The sequence below is a fragment of the Gadus morhua genome, chromosome 2 (genome assembly GCF_902167405.1).
Source record: "Gadus morhua chromosome 2, gadMor3.0, whole genome shotgun sequence".
In the NCBI taxonomy this organism is placed as follows: domain Eukaryota; kingdom Metazoa; phylum Chordata; class Actinopteri; order Gadiformes; family Gadidae; genus Gadus; species Gadus morhua.
The window spans coordinates 13739091-13747133 of NC_044049.1; the positions used below are offsets into that span (position 1 = coordinate 13739091).

The 8043-nt window shown below is 41.9% G+C and overlaps 1 protein-coding gene across 3 annotated transcripts in view; it reads right to left on the reverse strand.

Moving 5' to 3' along the window:
• Window positions 1-8043, reverse strand: part of septin9a (septin 9a) — an 85184-nt gene that overhangs the window by 45859 nt on the left and 31282 nt on the right. The gene's annotated exons all lie outside the window — the stretch shown is intronic.

The following is an 8043-nucleotide window of genomic DNA, read 5'->3' on the forward strand; positions in this document are numbered from 1 at the left end:
AGTGCAATTAAACGACTGCTTTGAACAAATGTCATTTGAACATAGCAGTCAGGCAAATGCTTTTTTGTTTTAAGCCAAAGAAAAAAAAAAAAAAGTAAATAAAATAATTGTGTTAATCACGCAATAAATTTTTTAACGCCGTTAAAATTGGTTTGCGTTAACGCCGATAATAACGCGTTTAACTGACAGCTCTACTTACTACTGAATAAAATGTATACAAAAAACTGTGATGTCTGACATGTTTTATGAAGAAAGCGTTTCCAAAAAGCATTGGACATATGACCCACTATGTTCTGATCTGATCATGTTCTGATACCTCATCATTGCATCCCAGCCAAAGAGTATTGGTATTAATACCATTCATTGTCCAAGCCAGGCTGGCAGCTCATACAAAAAATAATCCACAACTACTGTGCCGCATAGGGAGCCCACCCACCCCTCCCCCATCTTAGAATTTATCCCAATGTTACAATTGAGGCAAATTGTTGACATAGAATCGTGTACCCTTAGGCCACGTAGTAGCAGTACGTTGGTTTTTTGGTGGATTTGTTGGCATACTTGTCTTCAGGGACTCTCCTTATGGTTTACCGGCCAGCAACCCATCATCGATTTAAAATGATTTGCCTGTATATATATGTATGTATGTCAAATAAGGCACCCATTGAACTCCTGACCATCCCTGGAAGAAGGGATCCCTCACTCTGCATTCCTCCTCAAGATTTCTTCCTTGCTGATAAAGGGAGTTTTTTATTGCCCTTTTTGGGGCTTGGGTCAGGGGGGTGTCATAAATATTTAGCCTGTTAAACGCTTTGAGACTGTAATGGTGATTAATGGCTATCAAAATAAAATTGAATTGAGTTGAATACCAGAAATATGCGATAGCTCAGATTCACTAGCAACAGACTCGAAGCAAATTAATGATTTATTTATGTCATTTTACTCCAAACTCCCTATCTATCACGCTAAAAGCCAACACTTTGCTCTCGAGGATTAGGAGAGGTGGCACTGAGGACAGGGTGTTCCTTTATGCGGATGACTTATTGCGCTACATATCAGATCCAGTTGCCAGTATCCCATGAGTCCTCTATCTTCTCAATGAGTGTGTTTCTGAATCAATGATAAAGCCCCTTCAGCCCTTACATTAAGCAAGCTATGGTTTTAAGTATCTGGGCATTAACATAAACCAGTCTCTCTGCTCTCTACGTAACAACGAAGGTGAAAGCTGAAAGATAATATTTCCTTAAACTGGATAGTATAATTCACTTCTGTCTTTTTGGTTTGAGTGAACCTCCCTCTCCATGTCAGCGCCAATTTGTAATAACTATCTTTTCTTGCCTGCTAAACTGGATTCTTGGTTTGCTGTATGGGGTAGAGAACAAGGGGTCTAAACAAATTAAGTGGTTTATATATAGATGGTCAATTTGCGGAATGTAGTGACCCATGTGATACCGATAATATGCGCCAATCTTTCAGATTCTGCATTTTGTAAATACCCATTCCCCTGCATTTCCACAATTGCTCTGTATTCCTCAGGTATCGAACGTTTCCTCCCCCTACAAGGCTCGATAAGGGCCATGTTTCTGTCCCTATGAGGCTATTCCGCGTGATGAAAAATCGATAAGCAGAATTAGAAGGCTGAATTGGGAATTTATTTTTTGGATGATTGGTGGGAGGATGCACTCAGATCACTATTTTTTGAAATCCCAGCGGAGGGTGTGGTCTTTAACAAAAAACAGGCTAAACGTAATTGCATTTTCATCACTGATCGCACGCAGGAGGATACTGTTGCAATGGAAGGACGAGCCGCCCCCATCGTCCAAGTCATGACTGAGCGACTTGCTGTTATTTCTATTAACAATTCGAGGATCATCTGACACATTTCCGTAGATTGGCAACCAACAATTTCATACATAGTAAAATTAGAAAAAAAAGTCTGCCAGCCTTATCCTTAAAATATAGCTTTAAAGGTACACTGTGTAAGAATTTCTCCCATTTAGTGGTGACATTTTAATTTGGTTTCCAACGAATGGTGCTCTCCAGCGCCTCGCTCTTTCAAATGTGCGTTGCAACCTGGTTGCAACTACAATATTTGGTATGTGCCAAGAAGTTATGAAAATATTATATCTTTTGTATATATGTTATTATTATTATTATTATTAGTAGTAGTAGTATATATATATAATTTGTTTTTGTCAGTTTTTTGTGTGTTTGTATGTGTGTGTGTGTGTGTGTGTGTGTGTGTGTGTGTGTGTGTGTGTGTGTGTGTGTGTGTGTGTGTGTGTGTGTGTGTGTGTGTGTGTGTGTGTGAATGTTGGTGGGAGGGGGTGTAGGGATTTGAGGGGTGGGGAGACAAAAAAGACAAAGAGTCATCTTGTTATTCTGTATCTGTGCTCTTTGAATAAAGGAAAAAGGATGCCTACAGGTAGGCTGAGGACATGGGGGATCTAACACAGCCAACACCCCCACTATACCAATTATTATATTTACTGTAATTATTTCTGCATTCGTTAAGTTTTTTTTGTCCACATGCTTGAAGAAGTTAAAATTAATTCATAGTTTTTATTTTTGTTCATCAGGAAAATTCTATCTTATACAGGCCTGTCATGGGATTTAAAGCCACCATGTAATCCATCCACACTTCTTGTGACAAACAATGAAAGTGAATAGGACAGTGACCTTCTGTTCCCTTCTTTCCTACATTTATATTCTGTTGTCCATCATTGCAGTTCTCTTGCCAGCTGAGAGGCCTGAATAGATCCTCCTCCAGAGGGAAGGTATGCTTGCCAGTTGTTCTCAATATGCTAGTTCAGAAAGAAGGGCAGTGTTCAAGCAACAGCGATCTAACCAACACTTCCTCAGCACGTCACATCACTACACATGCAGCCGTTACACAGCAGTGGCACACTCATTAAATTCAAATGAAACAAAGAGACAGAGGGTGTGATGGGAAGAGAGACAGTCGAGGAGAGTGTCGTTTGAATTCATATTTCAAAGCTCGATCCAGCAGGACCATCCCAGATTTCCAAGTCAACTATGGATGAGCATAATAAAGAACAATGTAAACACATAGTCAGCCAAAACCTCCTTTTCACTTCACATCCCTCCTCTTATCTCTGAACTCTCTACCCCTGCTGCCACCAGGTCCCTCCTCCCCCTCCCCTCTCTCTCTCTCTCTCTCTCTCTCTCTCTCTCTCTCTCTCTCTCCCTGCCTTTCTAATGATTAACACACACACACACACACACACACACACCAAATGACGAAATGCCAAGCGACAACCAGCACGTCAGTTGCTGAAGTTGTTGTCACGGAGTAAGTTGCCGTGGAGTTGGTTACCATGGACGAAACCAACAACCCTGATGTAGTCAGACAGACAATCTGCTCCTCCGGACAAGAGTTTGTTGCTTGGTAACCTATACTGGTAGCGAGGCAGTGTGTGCATGTCATTATAAACTGTAGGTAGGAAGAGTCTATGCATCCTGTTTTAACAGCTTGTGTTACAAAGAGTGTTGCGATTTCGTATGAGGTGACCTATTTTTTCCATCATGTGAGCTCCTATCTCAGCTGTGTTGATCCTAACTCTTCGAACACAGCGACCCTGTTGGTGGTGCTACATAAAGGAAATCTTTCATCCCAATCTTTCATTTAGGATAAGACATGCCAGGACAGCCCGGGGGAGATAAGTCTTGGGGACTTCATGCGGACGTGGGCGTCAGCTGAGCTTCAGGATTCACCCTTCATACGTCCAACAGGGAGAATCAACCCCAGCTTGGAGAAGCAACACATTCACAAAGACTGGTGTGTTCTCTACCGACTCAGAGAGAAAGAGCCCTGAGCTTGCTATGGGTGCTAACAGCGCTTACCTTTGTTACCTTTGCTACCAGGGTGAGATCTATGCTAGCTAGTGTAGGAGATCATTCCTTATGCTAACAAATGAGGTGTTCCAGGGGCTGCCGCAGGTTTTCCCTCTGGTAACATTACAATAACTTATTTCATATATACACACTCACAGAGACAGCCAGACAAACACACGCACACACACACACACACACACACACACACACACACACACACACACACACACACACACACACACACACACACACACAAACACACACTGACATACGCACATTCCACATTCTCTAATGTATAAATCCGCAGTATATAAGCCTTGAGGCCTGCAGGCTGTTGTATCAACAAGGTGAGGTTTATAGAATAGCTGGATGTAAATGGTCAGTCCTTAACAATGTTGCTAAAGTTGTCAGTGTACACTAAGAATAAACAACTTAAGAGTCCGTGAAGGCGCCATTGGCTTTGGAACACAAGTTTCAAAGGCACTCCAGAAAAAGAAAAACAGAAAACCGCTAGCTAATTGCCAGTTTGCTTAACGATAATTTTTAATGGAAAAAAACAGCTCTGTTGCTGCCCAAGGACAGCCAATCCAGTAAAACACGTCAGGCTTCCGTCTATTTGAGGTCAAAGGATCTTTGACATTAAATAAAAATTAAAACATCCTGTTTCCATTAAATCGTTTGGTTCCATATTTATAGGATGATCTTGTGGTCAAAAATATGTATGCCAAACAGATTAGTCTAGAATCTCATCTCTCAATCTACCGAAAGAAGAATTATAATTAATTACATTTTGGGTTGGAGTATCAATTTAAGCTGTTTCTATCTAAGTGAAATTTGTCATATATGTACATATAACCAACACCAAGAAACATCTATGGCACAGTACAGCACTGTCTATCCCCAGATATAACCCACACCAGATATACTCCCCGTGGTACAGTACAACACTGTCTCTCCCCATATACAAACAGCACCTGGAAAACTCATTGGTACAGTCCAACATTGTCTCTCCCAATATCTATAACCAACACCAGGAATACTCCTTTGTACAGTCCAACACTGTCCATCCCCATAGATAACCCACACTAGGAATACTCCTGGGTGCAGTCCAACATTCCCAGATATAATGCTGTGTTCCTGAATCCTCAGACGCCAGCCTTCCGAGTTGCACTTTTGACGTAATTTCTGGTCTCGGAGCATTTATAGTGTTTCCGTTCGTCTTTGTGATTGTGTCATGAAATAGGCTAGTCGTTGATTATTGTTAGAAGGGGGCAAAAAAGGGGGCATGCCTCCAAGAAATGCCGTAAGAAAGCAGGGAGATTTCCCGACTTCCGACTCGGAAGGCTGGCTTCCGAGATTTCAGGAACACACCATAACACACCTCCGCAATCTGCTTCTCAATACAGTTACCCAATATCTAACTCCCAGATTAAACACATATCAGGAATGAATGCTTTTATGCCTTTTCATGTCACTGTATCATTTGAGCCACCCAAGAAATCGACTTTGTCTGTGGAATTTCGTCTCACAGCTCCGTCCCTGCAAATGTGCTTCAAATCTCTTCAGAACACATAGTAAGAGGGAGAGGTAGCAAAGAGACGTAGGCAAGGGAGGGAGAAAGTTATATTGTATCATGTTATATTACAAATATATTAGTCTTTTATAAACTACGGATAAAATTAACACCAAATTCCAGTAGTTATTAATAAAAAAACAACATGAATGTATTGAGAGTCTACAACATGACTGTTTTATCATTGTATTGAGAGATAGAAAATATAATTTCTATCTCTCATCCAGCCAAATATAATAAATGTATTATATTTGACTGCTAATCTAGTGTGCGTCAAAGAATCTGGATTGTACCGCATTTTTTTCCCCTAATCAACAAAGCAAGAGTTTCTATATGAGAGATAAGGGTTTTATCAAGGGGTTGTTAAAGTAACTAGAACTGCAAGCAGTTATGCAGGGGTCCAAGAAGTGTGCATTTCGCCGGCACAACGCGACAAGAAATGTGCGTTTCGCCGGCACAAAGCGAAGCATGTGTTCAAAACGCTACCCTGAACCTGTGGATACAAATGGGCGTGGCCTATGCCAAAAGATGCAGCAGACTCCAGTGAATATGTGTGTACAAGGTTTTGAATGTGGGAGGTTCGGTGTGGGAGTTATAGCCCCAAACGCGTCTTTCCTTGGTATAGCGCCACCTAGTGGCCGGCGTGTCTGGATTTTGTTATCTGAGTAGCGGTGCCGGACCTGGATCAAGTCATGCAATTGGCGTGTCGGCACCTTTTACGGTTTGGGCTGTGGGCCCACTTTTAGCGCGGGAAGTATAATAAAAATAATAAAAATCCTTACAAAAACAATAGGGATCCAACCTGTTGGCTTGGACCCCTAAAAATCCTTACAAAAACAATAGGGATCCAACCTGTTGGCTTGGACCCCTAACTAGAACTGCAAGCAGTTATGCAGGGGTCCAAGAAGTGTGCATTTCGCCGGCACAACGCGACAAGAAATGTGCATTTCGCCGGCACAACGCAAAGCAAGTATTCAAAACGCTACCGTGAACAACATCTGGATATAAAGTTTTTGACTGTGGGAGCTTCGGTGTGGGAGTTATAGCCTAAAACGCGTTTTCAGAACATTCCATTGGCCAAATAGGAGATAGACAATGTCGTCGTTTTTTGGCGCCGCCCTGTGGCGAAATTTTTAATTTTCCAAAGACAATTTTCCTTTGCCAAATAACTCCCGCCCACATTAATAATTCTTGGCCATATTGTCTATGTAGACTCGGGTTTGCCCCTTGATGGTTTCCCTTGAGTTTGAAGAGCATTCCTCTGGCCAATTAGAAGATATACAATTTCCTCGTTTATTGCGCCCCCTTATGGCAAAATTTTCCGAAATCTTTTTCGAACGCCACTAAGGGTAGCACCGACATGTGTGTAAAATTTGGACTTGATCCGATGGCTAATTTTGGTATTTTTCTGGATTTTTGATTTTCGACGTAAAACGTAGCTAATAAACAAATTTTCAAAATGCTACCGTTTCGTAATCGAAGGTCGGATCAAAAAATGTTTGAGTTTTTCTTTTCGTGTTTGTCTGACGATGTCGTGTGCAAAGTTTGGTGTCGATTGGTCAAGAAATGTGGGAGGAGTAGGGAAAAAACAGTTTTGCGGTTTTCGCGATTTTGCGAAAAAAAATTATAGACGCAAATGGGCGTGGCCTATGCCAAAAGATGCAGCAGACTCCAGTGAATATGTGCGTACAAGTTTTTGACTGTGGGAGGTTCGGTGTGGGAGTTATAGCCCCAAACGCGTATTCCTTGGTATAGCGCCACCTAGGGGCCGGCGTGTCTGGATTTTGTTGTCTGCGTAGTCCTCACGGACCTGGATCTAGTCATGCAATTGGCGTGTGTGCAACATTTACGGTTTGGGCTGTATTCCCACTTTTACGGGGGAATAATAATAGGAAAAATCCTTACAAAAACAATAGGGATCCAACCTGTTGGCTTGGACCCCTAATGACTGTATGGGATGTTATGGAGTCAGGTCTTTCTGCTGTGCAATAGGCTGGGTTCGCAGCTGAGAGCTATCTGGTCAGAGTTTGTCAGAGTGAGATCAAAGCTTCGGTCATCAAGCCTTAGGGCTTTCTCCCCTCCATGCTCTATGTCTTTCTCTCTATCTCTTTCTCTTTTTGCTGTTCTTTACCCTTCTCCATCCATCCCTCATTCTTAATACACACACAATACACAACCATGTCAACCATGAATAACAATATTATGTCTGTACTAGCGTGTTGCGTTGCCTGCGACTGGATGCCTGGACTCTCCTCCTGGTTAACAGGCCAGCACCCCATCATCAATTGAATATGTTTTGCCTGTATTTACCTGTATGTCAATTATGGGAGCCATTGCACGCCTGACCATCCCTGGAAGAAGGGATCCCCTACTATGAATTTCTTCTCAAGATTTCTTCCTTGCTGATTTAAGGGAGTTGTTTCTTGCCCTTGTGGGGGTTTGGGTCAGGGGGATGTCGTAAATATTTGGCCTGTTAAGCCCTTTGGGACTGTAATGGTGATTAATGGCTATGCAAATAACATTGAATCTAATTTAATTATGTATTGGATTACAATAGTGGTAATCAATAATTTTGCCATCCCGTATTTAGAGAACGTGTAGAGGCCAGCACAGGTGGG